This window comes from Podarcis pityusensis, assembly GCF_964106645.2.
Source record: "Podarcis pityusensis genome assembly, chromosome: 4".
NCBI classification, from domain to species: Eukaryota; Metazoa; Chordata; class Lepidosauria; order Squamata; family Lacertidae; genus Podarcis; species Podarcis pityusensis.
The window spans coordinates 49,259,589-49,284,635 of record NC_138027.1 but is presented as its reverse complement, the minus strand read 5'-3'; the positions used below and the strand labels follow the sequence as shown (position 1 = coordinate 49,284,635).

The 25,047-nt window shown below is 38.2% G+C and overlaps 1 protein-coding gene and 1 long non-coding RNA gene across 8 annotated transcripts in view; one reads left to right on the top strand and one right to left on the bottom strand.

Annotated features, from left to right (window-relative positions):
* LOC308476063 overlaps positions 1-14,591 on the top strand; it is a 35,984-nt gene extending 21,393 nt beyond the window's left edge. For 3 of the 5 annotated variants that reach the window (XR_013985668.1, XR_013985669.1, XR_013985670.1), the window contains exons 5-6: positions 5,655-5,714; positions 8,265-8,768. This is a non-coding gene — a long non-coding RNA (uncharacterized lncRNA). Of the gene's footprint in view, positions 1-5,654; positions 5,715-8,264; positions 8,769-14,502 lie in introns of those variants that run through there. The other 2 variants (XR_013985666.1, XR_013985667.1) reach the window with 2 other exon arrangements.
* Positions 1-25,047, bottom strand: part of NCAM2 (neural cell adhesion molecule 2) — a 206,076-nt gene that overhangs the window by 169,982 nt on the left and 11,047 nt on the right. The window lies entirely within an intron of this gene.

The window sequence follows — 25,047 nt, the reverse complement described above, 5'->3', positions numbered from 1 at the left end:
TTGAAAACCTCTGGCTTAGGGGACAAGCAGGCATTTTTGGGTAATCTACCTTGTTTGGGGGTTTTCTCCATCTACTCTGTACTGAATAGATGGGTGGTGTCACTGGAAGGTCTGCTGTGTTGTTAACTATGTCAATCTGGTCTTTAATTCATACACTTTTCATGGATGTACAGGAAGGGGAATAGTAGTGTTTCAGCCTTGTATCCTAGTTCAGTTCAGCCTCTGCATCTTTCTCGTTATTTAGCCATCAAATCATGTGGTTCTCCACTGGATAGAAGTCTGTTCCACAAATGGAAGAAGCTCTTACCATTTATGGAAGAGCATGCCTGGATTCAGCCCAATAATTTTAGCAAATGCAGGATAGAGTCAGGTTATCTACAGCCAATCATTACCGTTAAAAGGCTGGAAAGAATTCAGTCTTGGTTATTTGCTTCAATACTTCATACCGAATCTATACTAGTAATGAACTTATTAAAAGATTTACACATTCATAGTATGTTTAAAATAACAATTCCAAATTTCTTTATTGATTAAGTGTGTACTTCAAAACACATTCTAGCAAAGCACCAATGAGTGTTGTTTTTCTGTCTGGGATTCCTGCAAAGTTATCTTGTGAATCACACAAGAGACACTCTCTTTAACAGACAAGCACAATTTCAGGCATGCTAATTTTACTTTAGATTTCACAGCTAGAGTATTTCAAGATAGGAAAAGGAAGCATTGCAATGTCATAATGAAACATAAAACAGCAGGGAGAAAACTACTTTTTGACTTATTCAGTAATTCCCACTTCATGAAGAAATGAAAAATTCATGAAAAATGACTATTTTGCAGGCTCATGTTCTTTCCTAAACTAGTCTGACTGGTTCACCAAAAGGATAGCTTTGGGTAGGGAGAAGGGAAAAATCAAATGTTGCATTATTCTTATGTAATATCCAAAAGTAGGAAACTGATGCATATAGAACTTCATATGATACACATCACACCAAACAGGAGGCAGGTTAGTTTTTATTAATTATATATTATAATGTGACAAGAAGCATGAGAACAGGAATGACAAGTAATTGATTTCTCTCGCTCCTATACAAAAAAATGTAAAAACGAAGCTACAGTTGGACCTAGAGAAATCTACTCTTGGACTAGGAGAAACCACAAGTATTATCCATGCCTGATATGGATGTTTGCCAAGCAGAACAGAATTAACAGCCCAAATATAAGGAAACCAAAGTAGAAGTCTGGATAACCCAGCCTTCCTAAAACTAGCACTCTCAATGTTTTTGACTACATCTCCGATCACCCTGACCATGCTGGCTGGGACTGTTGGGAGTTGGGGTCCAACAACATCTGGAAAACCAAAGGTTCCTTATCCCTACTTTTGAATGTCTGGCTTCAGCACAAAGTTCTCTGACCTTGGCAGCAGGCACTGTAACGTTTCAACCCATCAATTAACTGTTCAAATTCCTACTAACTTCTAAAATTTCCTCCAGGTCTCCAGCCTTATATTTGATGTAGTGGAAATGTAATTTTAAAATAATCTTATACAAATATTTTGCATAACCTTCTGATGTTTATGTCATAAAAATATATTTGCTCATCTCAGGTATGTTCTCATGTGGGTAAGAAGCAAGAAGCAACAATACTAAAAAATAACAATTTTATAAGTTTGGATGGCATTATTTTTGTGTAATGGTACTGTATTTCAATGATAAATTATTTAAAAGAAATCATTCCCAATTTGTTACATTTTTCTCCTATGTCTTACATCAGAGTGTAGAACAATATAAAAGGTCAAAGGTCAAATTTTATGGAGCCAAGCATAGAGATAATGGTCTTGTTTGCTCCTTCCTAATATTTTTGCTCCCACACTTAAAAAAAAAAAAAAGGAGGTCAGTGGGTTCAGGTGGCAAACTATTGTACAGTAATATCTTGTTATGTAGAGTAGCAGCTTCAGAAGCAATTTAACTTTACTAATATGTGCCACTGGTTCATGTTGATTTGCCCCTTTAGGGAGAGCTACTGAAACGTCAGATGAGTAATCATAAATACTGGTATGAAGGATCATTTTTGAAATTAGATTTAGATATATGATGAATACACACACACACAAAAAAAAAATTGTGGTTTGATTGATGACAGACTCATAGATTCAGGCAGAAGAGGTCATGCTTAAACAACCTCTTATAAAAATTACTCCCATGATTTTAAAAAAAAGGAAAATTCAGTAACTATAGTATATTTCAGTTTTCAGAGAAATATTGACACCAAAGATTAATGGCCAAATTAAGCATCCATAGTACAAAAAGCAGAGCAAAGTTCTGAATATAAAAGCATAGTAAATGATTTTGAAAGCAGTAGTTGCAAATACACATCTGAAGAGGGTGATATAAAGTGAATTTCTGATGTTGAGAAGCAGTAATACCCTTCGTCTACAGTAGTCCCATTAGGGCACAGGTGGCAAAGACAGAAAATGGTGAAGAAGTAGCAGAAGAAGAAAGGGCAGCAACCTCTGGCTCTGATTTCACCCCTTTTGCATTCTGCCCCTTTGCCTCTGGCCCCGTTGCCCATTGGTATGCAGCATCTGACAGATTACCCATGAGAGAATAAAAAGGTTTCCTGCCCCTGTCCTAGGATCTGGACCAGGCAACTCTTATCAGAGATAAAGATGTCCCATGTGTGCTAGACTGTTTCTGTACACACCATTATGAGGTTAACAGGCTAAAGTTTTGAGGCTTACTTTCTCTCTGTATGATGGAGAGAAACAGGGTTGTTGCTTTTTCTTGCTGGATGTGTGGAGGCCTGTTGCTAAAAACTGATAGTCATCTACCATCATATGTACTGTTCCTGAATGGTGAGAAGCACAACATTTGGAGTACATGAAACTGAAACGTGTAAAATCTAATCTATGACCCCTTTCAATGAAACAGAATTTTAATAACAATTTAGTACTCATGCCATGCAGACCTTTCATGCACAGCCTTAAATCACATCACAATACTTAAGTGTTCTCAGCTTTGTAGCCTGTTAATTTTTTAAAAAGGTTATGTGTTTAGCTTTCAAGGGAAAAGCATAAGTAAGTGTTTATAGCTTACACAGAACAATCTACTTCTATTTATAAGCTTACAAGAATTCAAGTGCTTGTTCTGTTTTTTAGACACTGAAGAAGTGAGACTTGGGTATACTTATCCCTACTTTATATTCCAAAGCAATCATACCTAAATTCAGAGACATTTCTTATTTCCTCAAGCAAATGAATGCTCAAAATCAAATAGAATCAGATAACTGAGACTTGAACTTGGCACTCAGCACAATATGTACAACCTAGTGCATGGCTAAAGTTCTCCCTCCTTAAAGCATACCGTCTTTTATTTATTAAACTTAAGACACTAAGGAGTGTGCAGGTACATGTGAGAGCAGTGCAAGTACAAATACAAAAAGTATTTGTAAGTCATGGCTATGCCTTGATTAATGGAAATTGGCAACCTGGAGAAAGCACACAAGAAACACGAAAGTTGAGGGGCTGTAGATGTTAATCACTTGACTTACGAGCCCTCTTCAACTTTCAAGTCAGGATCAGAGCCACAGCAACAAGTGAATGGGGCTGACTGCCCTGGGGATAAGATGCCAGATCATCTGCAGTCCCTACTCACCCAGGGAAGTTTTAGGACACACATGCAATTTCACATTCCATTTTGCATTTCTTCCAAGGGTCTGCAATTCATTCTACTCTGTGGCATTCCCTGCTTCCCGCACCATTTAACATTTACTTACCAGGGTTGTGGCACTACACCATCCATTTTTAATAGTTTTACTGTGGTTGCATTCTTGTTGACTAAGGCATTTTCTGGCAAATGACAGGATTTTAAAATGTTTTAGAGAAAATAAAATAGAAGTATTTAATGGACGCAACACATAGTGCTCTTCCCCACATCCAGTATTCTGTGTGCTGCATATCTAATGTTAGCTCCTGTTAAAGAAGACACTGTCTCTTATCTTAACTTGCCATTTCCCCAGTGATCTTAAGTAAGAGTTTTACTTCTATTTGTGTGATATTGTGTGATACAGCTTCTCCTGTGGAAACATTTAACATGTATTAGTTTTTTACTACAGAGCTTTCAATAGTTCATGGTGCCATGGAATATAAATTAACTTATTCCTTCAGTTAAGCTGGCCTCAATAAGGCCATAAATTGGTTAAGACTTATTCATTATAACCTTACTTTTATTACATCAATCAATGGATTTCAAGAACTGTTAATTTTATACAGCCATGTCTTACATTTTCCCCACAAAGACACCCTTGGAACTTCAAATCATGTTTGTGGCCCCACTCCAATCAATCAATCAATCAATCAATCAATCAATCAAATCACTTGTATATTTCTGTGAAGACATCTGCCAGTGAAGAAGCTGGTCAGCTTTTTGCATAAATCATCCCAGGGGTGTTGCTAGAATAGGTCCTGGATACTTTTCCAAGTGCCCCAAAATGTTTCTGAGCGGGTTATAAATTGAGGAGAAATGGAATTGGGTAGCAATCTGGCTTCTTAAGAAGTATATTTATTTGGAGAAATAAAATTATTTAAGATTGTTTTATCTAGAGATGACTGCAGGCAATGCAGGGATAATTCAATTTTTGTTTGAAATCCCAAACAAAATCCTTACTTCCAAGCTCCCTTAAAAAGTTACTTGTGTTTAAGATATGTCTTTTCACATTATCACTAATTTACTATTCTAAAGATGTGTGAGGATAGTAATGCACACTATGAATTAGGACTCAGAAATGGGTTTTTTATTTATCCGCTGTATAAACCTATATTCCAAGAAGTTACACCTGTACCTCATTTTTTTAGAGAATGAAGAAGGTCACTAATCTCTATACCGTCATAACTGAAAATGAAATTAGGCTAACAGAAGTCCTTTCCTTGTGTTACTAATGAGTAGGCAATTACAGATGATCCAACCTATGAGCAATGCTATTAAAATCTGCAGACCATGAACTATCTGTATTATTTTACCCTATTACTGAGACCTGAGGCTACACCATAGATACTAGGGATGGGATATCATACAAGTTTTGTCTTCTCTCTCAATCCCTTTCCCCTCCACTACATACATGTATACAGGAAAAAACCTGCCCGGCCAGAGGCTGAACACAGGGAAAATATGACAAAACCATGTCAGTGGATTCACACTGACACATTCATATAAAAAAGCTTTTTCTTGGAAGAGTAATTTTTATATTTCAGTTTCACTTGAATGAATGCATTGAAGAGGTGAGCTGGGAGGTAGGAAAATTGTATGTTTGTATGGCATTGTCCCAATAGTAGAAGACATGATTTGCTCTTCTTCCTATTAGATTGAATTGTGTTTAAAGGTGTAGTGAAACTGCAGTTTTGTGTGGCTGTTTCTTGATTTAAAATGGTGGAGTGAAGGAAAAGCATCCTCTGTAATGACACTCCTGTCTACAATACAGATTTCCCCACACAAAGGGAATATGTACTATTAACAACGTCCATAGTGATTGGTACATCTGAGTACTATTATTTGTATATCAAATGAAAGCACTCTGTAATGCGTCTGCCATTATGTTACATTACTTCAGAGATTAATTCAGCCTAGGAACTCTCAGATAATATGAACATTTCTTGTCTTTGTCAGCCATTTGTAGGATGAAAAATCCATGCCTCAAGAAAGGAAAAGCTTCATCAAGATATCTTGGTAGGCTGGTTATACTGATTTATCTTTATCTTTTGCTTTCCTTCTGTTGCTCCAGCAGATATGTAAGTGGAGGGGGAGTGTGGATAATGACAAGCAATTTCATTCTGGAACATGTGCATTGTTCAAAAAGATCTTATCAACTGAAATTGATTACTAGTCTCTTCCAGTGCTTCAGGTTAGCTCTCACAGTCCCTTTTTATGAACCAATTCACTTTAAGTATTAAATACTTTAAAAATAATTACTAAAAATGGCTTTTGATATGAATGAGTTGCTGCCAGTATGATATGCAGCCATTCTCAGGAAACTATTTTCCCTGTGATGATAGCCCAAATTGGAAGCATGTGGGTTAGAATGAGCGAGGCCATTCACTGGTCCTGCCTCCTCTATTCCATTGCCATGACTAGCCACACTTTCCCCTCATGCAATTCAGTCTTGGGATTCAACATCTAGAATAAAGCTTATGGGTAAGAGGAATGACCTGCAGTATATGGAAAAGTTTTGAACATGCAGATGGGGTCAAATGCTGAGTGAATCCCACCGTAGGCATACATTGCTTTAAAAAAGAAGTCAGACTCCTAGTTTTTTATCATTTATACTCCATTGCTATTCTGATAGCCAATTCATATCACACAAATAAATATGATCACAAACATTTTTTGCTGTTACCTTGCTTTTAAGAAATGAGAATGAGGTCACCAATTGACATACGCTAACATAGAAAACAATACTAAGCACTCTACTCACAATGGTAAGCTGGCCTGCTGAAATAAAAATTAAAAGAGATGTGATGAAAGCTTGTGAAAGTGGCTCAATAAAAGTAGGGGTTATTCATTGCCTAGGACCTACAGTGTCCAGAAAATAATAGGAATTCAGCAAAGTGTATTATACAAATATCATTAGAGTTCACTCTTCCTGGCGAAGACCACTATTCCACTGTAATTTAGCACACATTTCAATTTCAAAAGGCATTTTCAATGTTATGATATGGTATATGTCTAAACATCAAATTTATTCTTATTATAAACCACTCAACCAAAGAGAGTTTAGCACATTTGTAGAGAAATTGCACACATGTTCTGCCATTCATACACTTTTCTTTCAATCATTTCAGCAATAAACTGTTAGAAAAGGAAATCAAGTAATTCCATTTCACATACAGGTTGGCAAAATTATAGGGGCATATAATTTATAAGTACAAACCGCAGTCTAATTTCCAAAAAAGAAACTTGTAATAAAACTTTTAAGTTTGATGTAAAATAAACTTTTGCCTACCGAAGCAGAAATGTGAACTATAATGTAGTTATGCCAGTTGATTTATAAAAGGCATATTACTTGCATCTAAGTAAATATGAACCTAAGAATTGTCATGCACATCTAAGTACCAGTGGGCTGACTCAACACCAAAACTCTTATGACATTACATTCTTATTTAAATATTTCAGGTCTTTCATTCCGAAGGCTAAGAATGAAGTGAAAATCAGTATAAGAATGGGGAAAAGGAAAATAGGGGTGGTAAATAAACTATATATTCCAATTACAAACGACATTCCTTTCTTTGTAATGTGAAAATATAATAGCCCTGGCACCAATGGTATCTGTCTAAGCTGGTCCCATGTTTTGTTGGAAGAACTAGACATGGAAGAAGGGGTAAATTTCTTTACAGGTGCAATGTCAGCCAAGCCAGTTGCTATGGCAATGGCCCAGTGCTGTCTATATAAGTCATTAAGGCACATCAGCTCAGCGGTCCGGGCGCTTGTGCTGAATGACAGTCAATAAGTCTGTCTGTGAATTGGAATATGTGTTACGTCTTGAATTGCTGGAGCAACAGATATACTTTGTGCTTGTATATATCTGTATCTGTATCTAAAATCTTACAAGCTGTATGTATATTTCAATGTATGTAACTGTATTACTGAAGCATTATCTTCTGCAGCAGTAAAACTATTTGGACCTAAGCTGCCTGTGTGTGGTGATTGTAACTGTGGACAACTTTCGCTATGTGGATATCTTAGCTCAGATTCCCAGCACCCTTGACATTCATATATTAAGTGTGAGTGTCTATGAAGGAATCACACATGTCATGCAACAATAGAGCTCTAATGGGTACTAAAAGCCTGCTATCTCTATTAAGATCTTCTAATATGGCTCATAAATATTTCTACTTATTGAATCAAAAGTGGAAAGGGGATCAATAAAACCAACAAAAGTCTCTGGTTATTGTTGTTTTTAATGTGAAGATATTTATGAATCAAATGATTCAGTATAAAATATTGATCTATAGCTGGCTCCAAACCCAGCCTGCCAATAAGTAATTCATAAAAGAAATAAAGCAACCAGTTTCTGAATGGTTATTGTCATGAAAATAATACATATATATGTTATTATTAATATACATAGGTAAGTGACATATTATATATAAATAAATCTGGACCCATTTCAGTCTACGTCCAAGTTGAATAGAACAAAGTGGCTTTAGTTGTCCAGGAGAGGAGGGTGAAGTATTACCCTGCTGGGCATAATTTCTCACCAGCTTTTTATACTTTTTATAGCAGGGCTTCTTTCAGAGGGAGCTTACAGGAACTCAGTTCCAGAACCTCTCAGGTGGGTGCCATTGCCATTCTAAAAGAATGAGGAAGGTGTTCCTGGTGAGTTCTGGCACCTCTTTTATGATCTTCTGCATGTATATATTTTACTGAGCTGGCTTGATGGGTTGGGAGTGGTTTTGCTCAAACCTTCAAGGCTGGTTTCAGAGGGAAGCATTGAGGGCTGATACTTCAACTTCCTGGCAGTTGTGCTATAGGGTCTGCAGGATATCATATTGTCCCCAATGAAAGGTGCAACTTTTCAGGAAAACAATTCATAAGGTTCAATATAAAGGAACAAGTCACAGGGCACTGAGGAATTTAAGCAATATACCCACTCCAGAGTAGGAGCAGCATTGTTGAGGTAAAAGGGCCTAGAAGAGGATTTTTTTTTTTTAAAAAAAAAAACATGCATTGCAGACCTGAGCAGGGGTAGTGGTGATAAACCTTTATTCAAAATCACTTCCTTTTACTCTCAGCTTGGACAGAGTAACCAACTTTGTAGAGAAGCACACTGCTCAACTGTTCTGTAATCAATATGTGGAAGATCCTGGAATGTTAGGAACTCCAGAAAATACATGTCTAAAAGAGACATTATAAGAGTTAAGGACAAGAGGAAGTATTGAATTGCTGCTACATTAAGAAGAAATCTCATTTGTAATGTTATTTTAGAAGCAGCTGAGACTCTTCAACTCTTACCTGTTGCCTCAAATACACTCACATCCTTTCTCACCATTTATTATCAGGCAGACTTCCAAGAACATGCACAGTAGTGGATTGGTCCCACTTTAGAACACTTAGTTCAGGGGTGGGGGACAGGATCCTGAGCTCCGCCCCCCAATGCAGCAGCCAGTCAGCTGATTTCATCATGGCTCTTTTTTTAACTCCACAAAGCAGCAGGCTTGAAGTCACTGCTAATCAACAAAGCTTCAAGATCTGCTTTCAGTAGGGATCATTTGCACTCCAGATTTCCTGATCAGGAGCTTGAAAATGCAGCAGATTCCAAGGGGGATGCATTTGGTGCCAAATGTAAAAGGCATTGAATGCAAGCTTACCTGCCAAGGAACAACTGGGAATGCACTTCAAGGCTGCCAATATATAGATGCTTCTAAAATGGGGCTAGAATTTCCCTTTGATACAGTGCTTTTTTTCTAGAAAAATAGGTGCCCGTACTTACCATGAAGTTGTTACAATAAGTGTAACACTTTTTAACAACAACAACAACAACAACAACAACAACAAATCTTGCCAGTACTGCATACCCTTGAGTACCCCTAAAATAATAATCACTGCCTGTAAATATTGCTGCATGAACACATAGCACAATTTCCAGGGACAAAATTTCCATCAGGCGACATTCACAACTCTTGTTTGTCACGGTCATATCATATGCCTCCTCTGTGTGAGGTCTGGAATGTGGCAACATGAAAATGGGCCTTTTCTGCAGTGGCTCCCCATTTGTGTAATGCTCTCCCTGGGGAGATCCAGCTGGCACCTTCATTATACACCATTAGGTGCCAGGCAAAAACATTCCTCTTCAACCAAGCCTTTGGCTGATTAACATCTTATACCCTTTTTAAATGTGTTTGAAAGAGAGGGGATGTGGAGAGGGGACTGTATTGCTTTTTTTGTTCTTTTTTATTATGTATTTTGTGTTTTTGTATTGTGTTTTTATGTTATGAGCCACCTTGAAATCTACAGATAGTGGGCAGTATACAAAATCAATAAATACAAATAAATAATAAAATAATTTTCAGAGACATTTACAGGGATTTTTCCTAGCCACTCCATGTGGCATTAACTTTTAAACCAGTTAAGAAGAAGAAGAAGAAGAAGAAGACATAAAAGGCCATTGGACCACCTCATAATTATAAGTGTAACTAAATTTAAAAAGGTAAAGGACCCCTGGATGGTTAAGTGCAGTCAAAGGTGACTATAGAGTATGGCACTCATCTTGCATCGGGCTAAATACTAAATATCTCCTACCCGCATACATCAAATGACTTTTACAATATTCATCATTGCCTCTGTTTTTTTATTATTATTTACTTTCATTGGAAGCACAGCCCCAACCTAAACTGAAACTCTTTTTTATAAATTATATAAATCAATGCCAAAACTCATTTAACAACATTCCTTTTTTTCTTTTAGACTGCTTTCACCATCCCAAATGAATGCAATATGTATAAAATCATTTATGAGGACCAAATGTATTGTTATTACCTAGGTGCTCTTCTGAAGCCTCTCAAATAGAAAATCTTTAAATGTAATGATACAGAAAAATGATACCATCTTAAAACAGAATGAGAGCTCCAAAGACTTTGGAGTTTATGATTAAGAAATAACAGCCCTGGCATATTAATATATAGTGGATTAATTCTGTGGAACAGTTTTCAATTTTAGCTAATCCTGTTTGCAAAATCTTCATCAACCAAACAGATGGTTAGTATTATTAGAAGCAGAGTATTAAAGATGGATTATTGGAATGTCCAATATTTGACAAATGATAATGAGTTAAAACAGCTGAGAAGGAAAATCCTTTTGTCCTTTTATGAAAATCCTGATGGAGATGAACAAAAAACAAAAAAAAAGATGACACTCTTGAGGGAAGTGAGAAGTGAAAGACAGAATTAGATATGATAATTTCAGTGAATTCCCAAGATTCTCTTCAAAATGTCATGTGCTCTTAAAGAAAATCTTAAAAATCTGCTGCAGCCAAGGATGAGGGTGGTAATTTTCCTAAAGCTTTGAAAAAACTATTGTTTTCCCCAAATGGAAACAAGGACATGAGACACGCATTATTCACATATGGCACAAATAAATACCCATCGCATCATGGCTACCACTCTTTAGTAAGATGATACTTAGAATGAATACATTCTGTTGTCATCCCCGTTAAGCAATTCCACCCTGGTTCTTATCCTGGGATCAACCAGTATCTGACCATTGCTCATCACACACAGTCCATTCATGGAGGGAACTATAGGAAGCATAATCCATCTCACACTATCTAATCTATGAGGTCAATGAAGCTACCAATCCTCTGTGGAAGACAAATCCTAGTTCCCTCATGCCAATTAGGTACAGCAGCCTTCACTGCTGTGGTGTCTCTGGGTGGTCACCAATATAATCCAGGTGATTTCATTTTGTACCAGCTTCTGTACGTCCTTCAAATGAAGACACACGGGAATATTCTAGTCAGTAGATGAGCAGTGGATGAGTAGTAGAGACTAGGTCGCCCTTCTCTAGGTATGGTCTCTGCTGGTGTACCATCCTATGATGTACCTAGCACTTCCAAGTCCAAGAAAACCTCAAAGCTGCAGACTTGTCCTCCCAAATCAATAGTCAGCAACAAAGCTCCATTTAGAGCAGTTGGTTTTCCTACCAAGAACCTTAATCTTATTTGGTTTAAGTCTCAGCTAGTTCAGAAAAAATCCAATTAAAAAAACAACAACAGCTCCTGACCCCTATTTACGAGCATGACAGCCTCCCTGGGGTCGGTAGATGAAGATGAAAGGTAAACCCGTATACTGGTGACATTATAGCCTGTATCTCTGGATTTTCAGGCAAACGTTTGGAGAAAAGATGGAGTTCTGAGGCACCCTCTAGATTAAAAGCCACGTGATGGAGCAGAAATCTGTGCACACTTCCTTTTGGGAATATTGCTCCAAAAGGATTGGAATCACCATTATGCTGTGCCTAAGCTCAGCCCAGGAAGATGGGCCAGGAGGATACCATGGTCAGTGTTACTGAAAACTACTGAGAGGTCCATTCCCTGGCATTATTATTCTGGTGCATCCATCCTGCCATCCAGCACTTGTCTCTTGAAAAAGTCTTCCCATTCTGCATGGCAGCAGAAGCAGATGCATTACACCCAATTCAGTCAAACTTTACACACCTTGTGAGCAATGATATAGTGTTCTTCCTCAAATTTGCATTCAAGACGGAAGTGGTATTATCTGAAAGCTTCATGCATTTCCACATTCACATGTGACATGTACATGTCACTTTTGCAGTTCCCTCCCCTAAGTGGTGTATGGGATGCCGCAGGAAGTCAAGTAAACAAACATGACAATAAGCTTTTATAAATTAACACTTCCATGTGCAGTGCCCTATTTTGGATACTGTACTAGATGGACTTTTAGTTGGATGAAGCAGGGTACTTCTTAGTTAATAGGTAAAGACAGCTTTGCCATTGACTTTAATAGGACCAGCCTAATGTTTCAGACATCACAAACCCAAAGGACATATTGAAATGTGAATGTGACTTTAGTGATAGAGAATCTTTCATGGAAGCTACTTAAATACCAGGCATTTGGCCTTTCAAATGTGTTTGTGGGAGATAGGTTATTGGTTTGTATTTGTTTTATTATGTAATTTGTGTTCTCATTGTGTGTGTTTTTTATTGTTAACCACACTGTGATTTTCAGATGAACAGCAGTATACTAAAGAAAGAAATACAATATTTGAACAGCATGTAATCAGATGTGAAGGACATGACCAACTCTTCATAGGGTTAAGCTATCCCGGTAGTGATTAAAAGACTGTGCTATATCCTTTTTAAAAAGAAAGAAAATGTCCAGGATATTCAGAAACAGCTTGAGATTATGTATGTTTTTTCGGAAGTATGTCCAAAGGAGTTCAATGGCATTTACTCCCACATGAGTGTGCAATGGATGGTGGCCTTATTGCTCAGCTAAAAATATTATTTTAAAAATCTGCAGTGCAGTTTGGAGAATGTTCACACAGCAGTGGTTGTGTAAAATGTTAAAACAGTCTATCTTGAGAGGGAGAAAACAGCCGAGACTAATTTAGGTATCACACTTGTTTATTTCTAAATCAATTTGATATATATGTCTTAAAAAATACAGTGACCTAAATGAGGAATTACTAGCTTCATCTTTTTGCACTTGTAAATCCTGCAAAGTTGGTTTCATCAAAAAATGTTGGGGTTTCTGAAAACCTTAGATTTTATTGCCAAGTCTGCAAAAGCCATATTTTCCATGGATATCAATACACATACAGACACTAAAATGGCATATTTAACCCCTCCTGCGCCCCCGTTTCCCACATCCAGAGGAAATGCCACTGAATAAAGAATTGTAGTCTCTGTTTTTTTCATAATCTGTCACCCACAAAAGAAAAGAAAGCACATTGGAAACAGCAAAATAGGCTATTAAGCCCAGTATGCTAAAGGCACAGTACACCTTATGCAAATAATTCCTGGTAGTTTGTTTTAAGACTAAAATCAAGCCAGCTGTAGCACACATACAGATAGCCTTGTGCAAGAATATATTTAAATGCAGAGATTTTACAAGGACACACACTACATCGGCTTTAGCAATGTGACTAGAAAATTCCTAATACCTCTAGTTTTGTAAAAGAGTGCATGCTTGATCTCACAAATGTTGCATTTAAAAAAAACAAACAAAAACAAAACTGTTTTGTCATTAGTATAGAATCATAGAATTGTAGAGTTGGAAGGTCATCTAGTTCTATCCCCTGCAATGTGTGAATATTTCGTCGAATGTGGGGCTCAAACTCACAATCTTGAGATTGGGATTCTCATGCTCTACTGACTCAGACTTCACATTTCACTGTTTTCAAAGATACTTCATGTACTATTTAACTAGAATTATAGGCATGTCTCCAATTTTATCCTCCTTTACCAAGACATTACTAGTGTATCATTTCCCATACAGCCACAGCGTTCAGATTTTATAAAGTTTAACTCAAGATTCATATTTCCTAATAGTACTATGGGCAATCATTCATGTATTTGTTTTGTTTTTTGTTTGTTTGTTTGTTTGTTTGTTAAGTTTGTGTACCAGCCTTCATCTGAAGAACACTGGGCAGTTCACAACAAAATAAAAAATGAGAACACAAAATACATAACAAAAAACAAACAGACCCATAACCCCTCCCACAGACACATATTTATTTACTAAATTTGAACATCATCACCCAGTTTAGCTTTTTATCACCAAGTCCTCCTGCAACAAGGAATCATAGAATTGTGGAGTTGCAATGAAACTGAAGGGTGTGAGAAAATACAGAATAAAATGTACAGTAGGAATTTCATGAACAATCATAACATTATCTAAGGACTGTTCATGTGTCAGTTGACTGAACATCAAGTGGTGACTTACTCTTCCTTATCAAGCACTGTGTACCAAGTATTAATGTTACTTCATTCTGTCCCAAGCTCTGGAGTGTACCAGGAAGCCAAGTGGGCTCGACAAAGCAGGAAAGCATCCAGATGTTCCAGAGTATGGTCAAGGCATGGACAGGAGCACCAGTCATAACAGCTGGAAAATCCCTCAGAGCCATTTGAAGACCCACTGGATCCATCAGCCTCCACGGGTGGATCATCTTCATTGGTCCTCACCTCTTTGGAAGGGAAAAGGTGATGAAAACCTTGATCCCAGAACGTGACAAGGTCCAGAGTGTGGCCTGCCACATGCATTGGACTGGTGCCTTTTAAGGGCAGCCCCGTGGTCATCATGGTAGCTATGAAGTCCTGAGCCACCCCAGAACCAGTCACCTTGGCATGGATATTAAAGCCCCTCCAAAGTCCTCAATACTGCCTCCCAGACCAGTTCTGCCAGCTCAGGCAGGGAAACTAGTCCTTTTAGATCTAATGAATGAAAATTTGCACAGAGTTAAAGATCAAGAAACAGTGGTTCACTACCTAGGATAAGATATCCAAAACAAGCTTATACAGCTTCTAACAGGTGCTATAAAGCAGAGTTTTAGCACATGCAAACTCAGCCGAATACTACTTAATTATTCTGGACGGCATACCTGATGTTAGTCATATTGAACAAATGATAATGAATGTGCATTATGTTGATGTAATCAGACTATCAGATAGTGAGGTGTCTGAGCCTGAGGCTATCATAAAAAAATTCTTGGGATTTGTTCCACTAAATTTGCAGGTGCTTTTATATAACAGAAACTCTTCCTGGATAGCTTGAGAAAATTTGATTATCAGTGAATCTATGTGGTCAAGGTTATAATCATGAAAGGTTATGATCATGGGAGTAAGATGAAAAGCAAAGAAAATGGCAGAAAAAAGAGACTCCTGGACATAAACTGTTTTTTGTCCTCTTCAATGCACACTCATTAAACTTAGTAGCCAATGGTGCAAGTGTTGTCTGGGAGCAACTAGTTTCTTCAGTTTTGTTCTGCTATATATAATTATTCCTCTGCATCGACTCAACATTGGAAAATTATAACAAGCCATGTATCAAATTTAGGGATAACTGTTAAGCCACTGAGCAAGACAAGCTGGGAGAGTCAGACGGATGCTTTAAAACCACTAAGATATCATATTGGTAGTATATATAATGCTGAGAGATAGAGATTTTTGATGGCACACACCTAAAAGTTTCTCTGGAAATATTTCCTAAATTTAAGCTATGGCCCTTGCCAATGCAATTTGTAAGTTCAAGTTGTGGTATCCCTTGTTACATAGTGCAACATCCTTTTTGAAGTCAATCTTATAAGCAAGCTATTGCAAAATAAGGAAACTGATTTAAATTCAGCTACAAGCCAGTAGCAAGGGCCCAAGAATTACTTTGTGAGATGCAGGTACGATGAGCATTTTCAATAAGTTTTGACAGATGCTACTGAGATTGCAAAGGATCTAGAAATACTATCGTTTGAGACAGAAATGGCAGTTTGAGTATGAGCCCCCAAAATAGGCACCACAAGAACCAAACCAGAAGTTCAAAATAGGTTTCTACTGTGCTGTCTTAGGCATTACCAAACAACAATATAATTCCGAAAGCTACAACAATCTGGCTTCCTGTGTGATATATACAGTATCAACATAAAACCCACTGAAGATACACTTAAGGTCTGCACAAATTTGATGCAGAATGGAAACAAATATAATGATGCTGAAGATGAGTGCTGTGATCTCGAAGACTTCCAAAGTCTATGCTGCTGCAAGGAATCCGCAAGTCTCTTTATACTACAACAAAAACTCCTGTATAATGTGCTTCATGTTTTCATTGCTTTAAGGATCCTTCTCACACTTCTAGTTTAGTGGCAAGTGATGAGCACAGTTTCTAAAAGCACAAAATTACAAAAACTAGCTTATGCTCAACTATGTTGCAATGATAACTATATAAACTTAACATGCCCAATCATCAGCACTTGACCTGAAGGAATTGGTGGCAATTGGTGAGATTTTGATGTGCCTGAAAATGTGCTTCTTTAACGACTGAGCCAAAAGATTCCTGATCCTGTGCAAGGTGTAAGATTCACAACCCTTTTACACTGTTTTGAAATAGAGCTGAACCAGAATTTTTGGCCCAGCTTTTTATTTGGGTTTGTGTGTGTGTGTGCAGAACATAGGCAATAAAATATGTGGGGGGAAAGTAGTCACAAAAATTGCAGCAAGGGAGCAAAAAACCTTGCAAACATTTTGAGAGAGGAGTAAATATTTTGGCTTAATTTACTTAATAACAAGGTGGCAAGTCCCCACCCCACGCCTTCTATTTCACTATATTAAAAGCATGTAGCTGCCCACAGCAAGCATGCCGGAATTTTCTGCTTCCTGCTGCAGGAGGGATAAAATTGCCCATGGGAACACTACCATGCAACTGCTAGCAATGGGGTGGAGGAGGTCTGTATGTTGCCAAAGGGACACTTTTTCTAAAACTAAATATAGTCTGGTAGTGGTTTCCATTAGCACTGTAGCTCAAGAAGAAAATGTGAGATCTCCTCTGCCTACATGCAATAGTGGGGATCGCCTAGGATTAAAATTCACAAATGTTAGTGCAACAAACCATACAAATAACCTAACATGTAGGTAGGTCCTGTATCCACACACAAAGCAAAACACTGACATAATGGTAATGCTATTGGGGGGAGGGGGTTCTGAAAAGTCACCACAACCTTTTCCCTGGGGCAGCAGTGGAAGTGCATATATTTTGCTCAACAGTTTATTGTTAGTCTGCTCATGTGCTTCCGAGTGTGAGATGATACTTTACCAGGCCCATTATAATTTTAATATGTCCATTACACAGTACTTTCCTCCTATTCATGCTCTCAGATAACATTATTGTAATCACTCTAGCTAAGGGCTTTATCCTTCATACAGGAGGAAAAGGGAAAGGTTTAAATCAAAAAGCCTGGAATAATCATGCACTGCACTTTCTGTAAAGAGCACCTGAAAATTACCACGATTTTATAGTATCTTTAGCACTCAATGATCCAACAGCTATCATTTCAAGAACTAATAAAAGAATCTCCTTAAATTAGGGTAGGTAGACCCCAAAATTTCTTAACCCCCATTTGATCATTCCTGGGAATCTAAAAATATAGAACAGTAGTGTTTTAGGGAAAGAGTTCCTTTTCTTAGGTGGCTAACAGGTAGTTGTATTTTCATAACAAAATACCTTCTAAAGTTAATGGCTGGCATACATTTGGCAGCTACCCTGCACAGATAAAAGGGATATATGGATTAAAGCTACTTAGCATTCTGGTCAGCACTGCAGAGCAGCAACATTACAAACAAAGATTTTACTCATTAGAAAGGCCTTTTTTCAGTGTATTTCATGGACTGCTAGGAAAAGCCCCCTTCCCAATAAAAAAATATTTCAGAATCAGATATAAAATACAGAGTATGGATGCCAAAAATTCAGTGTTTGGCTCATCCTGTAATTTTTTCAGTGAACTTTTGCAGTTATATTTTGAAAGAAGCAAGAACTCAGAGTGACTATTTGATACAAGGGATGAGAAGTTCAGTTTTTCAACATTCCATTCTGCACTATTGTGTTTTCATACATAAGTCTGCTTCTATGCACTCAAAGCAATGATGAATATCCACATTTAAAGACATATTTTAAAAAATATTTCATCTGAAAATACACATTTCTAAATATATTCCGGAAAGTTTTTTGAGCTGAGAACTGCATTCAAATTTTTGGGAAGTGTGAAAACTGGTGAATAAGTAAGTTCTGACCCACACGTCAGTCCAGTATGAGCAGATCAGATCAGTGTATACTTCAATTAAAACAAATCAGAATGAACGCTCAGTAAATAGCTGGCATCGTCACATACAGGAGTACTCACTAAACAAGTCATCTGGAAAACAACTTCAGTCTCTTTCATAATGATGAAATATGTCATCTCTTTGCAAATAATACAGCTGGAATGTTCTATGTCACCATTGCACAAATCTCATCTTCCATAAGAACATTAGAAGAACTGGATCGTACCAAATGTCTCGCTAGTCCTCTTTGCTAGAGCTGCCAACCAGACTCCTGTGGGAAGCCCCAAAGTTGGACATGAGAGAAATAGCCATTGTTTGCTTTTGTTCCCTGATGATTGTCACTCTACATCTAATACTGGAGGTAATATGAATTTTTCCAAGTTGGGAACCATAATTAGGCATGGAGAAGGAATCCACCAAGTTCAGACAGGCTGGCATGATTTGATCTAAGCATAAATTTACCTGGATCAGTCTGTGAGTCCACTCCGAATTCACAGTTCTGTGGATCCAGTTACAAGGTAGTATGAGGATTGCAGTACTGCCTCTAAAAGCTATTTCTTTCCTTTAAATGTTTGAAAGCAGATAATCCAGCCATCTGGAGCCACAACAGCAGTTCCCTCAGGGAGTGATGATGTCCCATTGCTCTTCAGGAGAATTGCACAGGGGAAAACATGGCTGGCTCCATGTAAATAGTAAAGGCCTTTACCTGCCTCATCTTTTCGCATGAATTTTTAAAGAGGTTTTTTCCTTACAAATATGCATAGAACCAGGACAGCATAGAATTAGTCCCATATTCATGCAGAGTTGGAATGAACTGGATTTTGACAGATCTAGCCCTCAGGATATTAAGACATACAGCTTGGTAAAATAGCACCTGTCGTGCAAGCAGAAGGTCCCAGGTTCAATCCCCAGCTTCTCCAGGTGCAGCTGGCTATAAAACTGCCCAGGTTCTAGTATTAAAAGAGGGGGAGATTTCCCTCCATCTATCAATTTATCAATGCCCTGCCCTAATCACCTAAACTGTAACACTCCAGATTATGAAATGTTTCCTCATTTGGGACTTGCTTCAACTCCTTCATCATTTTGGTTGTCCCTTTCTTCCCCCTTTCCAGCTCTGTGATATCCTTTCTGATATACTACAAGGAACCCACAGTTCCACATGTGGTCTTATGGACAACTCCTCTTGTGTTTAAAAGGAGGGAAGTTTCTATGTTCTAACATGTATGAATGGAAAAGTATTTCATAAAGCATTGCCCAAGGGCCACATTCCCTTGTTGGTATCCATTGCTGGGGGGGGGGGGGACATGTCAATTGTGGGAATGGTCAGAGGCAATGGATGTGCCTCTTAGCTTTCTACAGTAGGCTACATTATACAAGTCACGTGAAAGTATGAGGTTCTACAAAGTAACACTCATGCACAACTCTCCATGCAGAAAAGCAAGAGACATTATCGCAGAAGAGCATATTCCTGATGAAGAAAAGCACTCAATGAGGTTGTGGAGAGGGCATGGCCTGGGAAGTGCAGGCGGTTATAGGTTAGTGCTGTAATAGATAAACAAAGCTGCCCATATTTTGTTGCTGCTGCTGTTACAATTAGCGTATAAATAAAATATACACAAGCAAGAATGATATAAAAAGATTAAAGTCACTTCTAAGGGAACTATACCTACAGCACATTAGAACTTAAGAAATTTCTACAGTACCAATCCAACTTGTTGTTTTCAGTAAACCTTCATCTTTCAGATCCAGACATTTACAATACAATTCTTATTCTCTGTGAAGCTTGGGGTCAATTGCATTGCCTTGAACTCCCTTACATTTCTTTCTTTCACGTGCCACTGATTTTCATATCAAAGGTTTACGCGTTAAGCTTCAAACTTTATTATGCAGCATCAGCTTCTCCAGCTTCTAATTCTATTAGTAATAGACATACAGTAGCTACATGAATCAGCATGTTTGCATAGTAGTATGTAGCACAGATGTTCCAGTGATATGACCAATAGGTCCTGAAAGAGTAATTAACTCTTAGAATTCTTATGTGCATCACTCTAGACAATGCTGATTTTAAATAAAGGCCAACTGATACTGACCAACATGTTTAGTAATAGGTAGGCATACATTATATTAATGCTTTTCTACACACAAATTCTTAATAACCACCATGTTCATTAATTGAATTCAGCTCAGATTTATTTATCAAACCCATTCCTCTTTCTCATAGTCACATACAATTATCAATGTAAAGGCATGGTTCAAGCAACACTGGAACATGATAATATGTGATTAAAATAAAAAATGTGCATATATGCCAAAAAGCAGGAGTAAAAAAAACTAAATCTACAATTAAATTCAATCATATAAAATAAAATATTTGATATATTCAGAAAGATTCCATTTTTTTTATAGCAGGAGCATAGTCAGGATAGAGCTAGATATGTTAAAATTGGACTGTACCAACACATCTTAAAATAAATACTCCTGTAAAAGTACCAGTCTTTTTTAAAAAGGAAAAGCATTACATCATAACCCTGTAAGTACACAGAATTTATGAGCAAAAATAGCTACAGAAATCAAATGCAAATCTATGGGAAGACCCATCCAAGCGCTTAGCAGTTGTTGGAATCAGAGCCCAGAACTGCCATAAATGGCACAAAGCCATTTAATATCCAATCACCCAGCCCCAATGCTTCAATGACTAGCAACATGATTTGAATATTGAACATTCTGAAACAGTTTGAAGTTGTAATATAAAACCAGAAACTAAGCCACCAAACTCACATGATATGTATAAGTTCCCTGTTATCTAAAATGCTATATCCTTGGAATCAATACATTCAGAGTGTGAATCACAGATTGTGAATAACAGTTATTTCCATAAATAAGAACAGCACACCTGTTTTTAGTACTTACAGACCTGTTCTGGTGTTATCTCACATATACAGAGATTAGGACCACTATTATTATAATTTAATACAAACAGCAATAACTAGAAGCCTGTAGCCGAAGAGTTGAATGTTTCATTCAAATCAAAATGAGGCATTCAAGCTGCAGAAGCCGTGGTACTGTCAGAGCAGGACTTTGGGGGCAAAGGTTCAGAATGCAAAGAGTCTTTAAACACTGCAAGATAGTAAAGTAATACCCACTTCTCATGGGACATTCAGGAGAACAAATGGCTAAGGAGTAAATCCTACACAAATCTGGAATGAAGCTCCTAAGGTAGTTAGATGGCACCTTGTACATCTCCGTCTGGCAACTCCTGCAGCCAAGCTGGTGCCAAATACATTGCTCTGCTTTCCTTTGGGCCACATCAGTGAGGTCAAGAGGAGGTCTTGTTATCTGAGCAGCCCACAACCTCCATACACATTGCCCAGGCTTGCATCCCAGAGTGATTACTTTCCTGATGCCAACTCAGCAAAAACAACACAGGAAGCAGCAGTTATGAGTTACTGGTCTCTGCAGTCACAGGAGGCACTGTGGTTTGACTTCAGCTCTGGAAGTGCACTCTTGAGGCAGACAGATGCCACAATAGTAAAGTTAACACACATTGCCATATACAGAGAGGGCCCCATTGGATGAGTAAAACCACAGTCTAAAATGATGTAACTACCACTGCCCACCAACATTAGCTACTGCTTCTTGTCACAGGTTGCTTCCTAAGGGTTGTCTGGTCACAATATATTAGTGACAGTAGAAGCTCTTATAGACTCCTAACTCGGGGTGGTGAACCTGTGGTCCTCCAGCTGTTGCTGGACGCCAACTCTCATCAACCCCTGTCAGCATGGACAATGATCAGGGATGAGGGGAGTTGTAATGAAACAACATCTGCAGAAATGCTGCTAACCAATCACTGCTATTCACATGATCTCTCGCTCTGAGTAAGTTTCTTTTGTTGGTTTCTGTTTTATTCAACTAAGTGCCTGCTCCAGTGCCTGGTGTTGCCTTGGTTTCTGCTTTTAACTCACAACCTACTTTGTCCCACTTTGTTTGGTCACTATGGCTTGAATCCTGAGATAAGGAAATTCAAGGAAGGAAAGCTTACCATCTCTTGTAGCTTCTCTGGGGATCATGGGACTATTCTGAAACCTTTTTTCCATAAACATCCTGATATTATTCTAGGATCAAGGCAATTCCCCCCTTCCTTAGGAGTCCCTGTATTTTATCCCACAATGTTCAGCAGATGCTCTGGCTGTCCAAAATGTATTACCAAGGTACATGGGTGGCTTGAGGAGGGGGGAGGCAGAGAACTTTTTTTCTGATCAGTTCCTTATGTTTTTCTTTATCCAAGGATGCAGTCCCAGGTCTCTTAGCCAGCTTCCTGATCACTCCTCTCTCCTGCAAAATTTATTCAAAGCCAACCCATGACTGCCCCTACTTGCATTCTCTTTTTTTTTTATATATATAAAATATTTATTGAAATTTTCAAAGTGTTACAACATAAAATAAAAGCAGAAGAAAATACAAAATAAAAATAGTTAACAAAGTAGAAAAAAAAACCCCTTCCAACCATACGAATACAAATTCAAAAATAAGAAAAAAGACAGGGGGGAAAAAACAAAAATACAATTTAAGAACATTTAAAAACAAATTCATTATTCTCGAATCCTCAACTGTCATTACCTTCTTTCTTTGACCTCCTCCTCCTCCCTTTCTTTGTATCCTAGTTATTAATTATCCCAGCAAATCCTTTCCATATTTCATAATATTCTGTCATTACATTACCCTAAACAGTTTTAATCTTATCTTTCTATAAGAAAACAAACCTTAAAGCTTAAAACTTAAATCTTATCCTTACCAACTTCTCATAACCATAATATTCTTTCATAATTCTTTAAACATATTTACTAAAGCCGAGTAATTTCATTCCAACATTTTTCTGACATTCATCAATTTTATAAAACAGTTCTAATGGTAGAAAAAAGAAATACAAACAGATCCAAACTTCATCCAACGTCCCTTCCTCCTGGTTCCGGGTTTTGTCAGTCCTTATTATCCCATCGATCTGGCCCATTAACCTGGCAACCTTATATCCGAGGCCCTCAAGTCTCTTCCATGTCCCTTTCGCAGCTCTTCTTCATATTTGTAACTGTATTTTCCCTTGTCTCCTGCTCGTGGTAACTCCAGCTTGGCAATATTTTTAACCCTTCTTGACAGATCAGCCCCCTTTCCATATTCAGCACTGAATTCCATATGGTATTTAGAAGCATGTTTCAAAGACCCTCCAAAATTAAGAGCCCCCACAATCCCAAACATCTCACGGCCCATTGCCAGATTTGAAAAGTCCAAACATCCCAGCATAGGGGGGTCAATCCAGCCCCCCATTTCCAAGCCAAACCAAACTTTTTCTTTCCAAATCTGGCTTTTTCCAAGTTCATTTGTCAAATCCGAAAACTCATATTCCTGTTGGGCCTGTTCTGTCAGGACACACTCCTGATTTAATTCCTGGGTGGGCTCCACATATTTCCCACTGTCTGTTCAAAATTTCCCACTGCCTGTTCAAAATTTCTAGTCGAAGTCATCATCAAATTCACCTTCTCATGTAACTGTTCCAGTAGGGCATTTGTTTTGTAGAAAGCACACAACAAAGCTTCTAAATACATTGTCCTGCAAGGTCAAATGCCTATTCCCATGATTGTAATCTGTAAACAGCTGCCAGCTCCCTGGAGTTGGTTACAGTTTCACAGTCTCCCTCTAGGGGGAAAACTTCTATTTGATCTTGCAACAAAGTTTCCCTTTTTGAGATACTTTGTCAATATTTGTTCCTTTGAAATGCGAAGGGAAACAGTGGAATCACTATGTTTCTCTTCTTTTAGCTAGCTGTCAAAAACGTTTGTCTCTGGTCAATGAACTTCAAACGTCAGTCCTGACACCCCGCTCCAGAAAGGAAAGTTGCTTTACTTTAAACTCACTTTAAACAGTCCAAAAAAGATCCCCCTTCTTCTCCTGCTGTCGAAGGGGGGTTCCACAATTTTAAATGATGAAATCCAATCCTTTAAAAGCGATTTTCTGAGCTCTAGTTTACGTTGTCTTTGCTTTATTCTGTCTACAGAAGAACGGAAGGCTGACTTCCTGTTTAGACCTTCCCGTTCCGTACCAAATTGAAATAGATTTTTAAGATCCAATTCCTTTCTGCTCGCAAGTCCCCATCTAATGTCCAGTTGTTCAAAGTCTAAGTACTCACGGGTGCTTATTTTAGAGTCCAAATTGTCCCAGGAAAAAGGCAGCGCTCTCTGGCAACGGCTATGCGGCTTCGCTCCACGGAAATAGCAGTTGACTCACAGCACCGCACCACTTCCCCCTCTTCACTTCGGAGCCCGTTAGTGGGTTCCTTAGCGAGTTGGGGGGGCGCTAAAGGTGCCCGCCGAGTCCCATGGTCACAGGCTTCATCCGCCTGTGATTTTTGAAAGGGTCCCCGCTTCGCCGTAGCGGAGAAGACCCGTTTCCCGCGGAGCTAGTCCCTCCAGTTCAGAGGGAGTCCGCCATTGCTGATGGCGCCACCCCGGAAGTCCCCTCTACTTGCATTCTCCATCTACTCTTTCTTAAATTCATATTTCTCCGTTTGTTGCCTTTGGCTTCATTGAATTTACTAGGTTTCCTTGTCCTGAAGCTTCGGTGAATACCAGGACCACTTCCTGGTGTACACTGTGAAGTTTTCATCCCAAGCAAACTAATAAGTTACCCTTCCTTCACTCAATATGTATTTCAAATTGTTTAGCTTCTTGAACTGAACATTCCAGAGCAACAGAG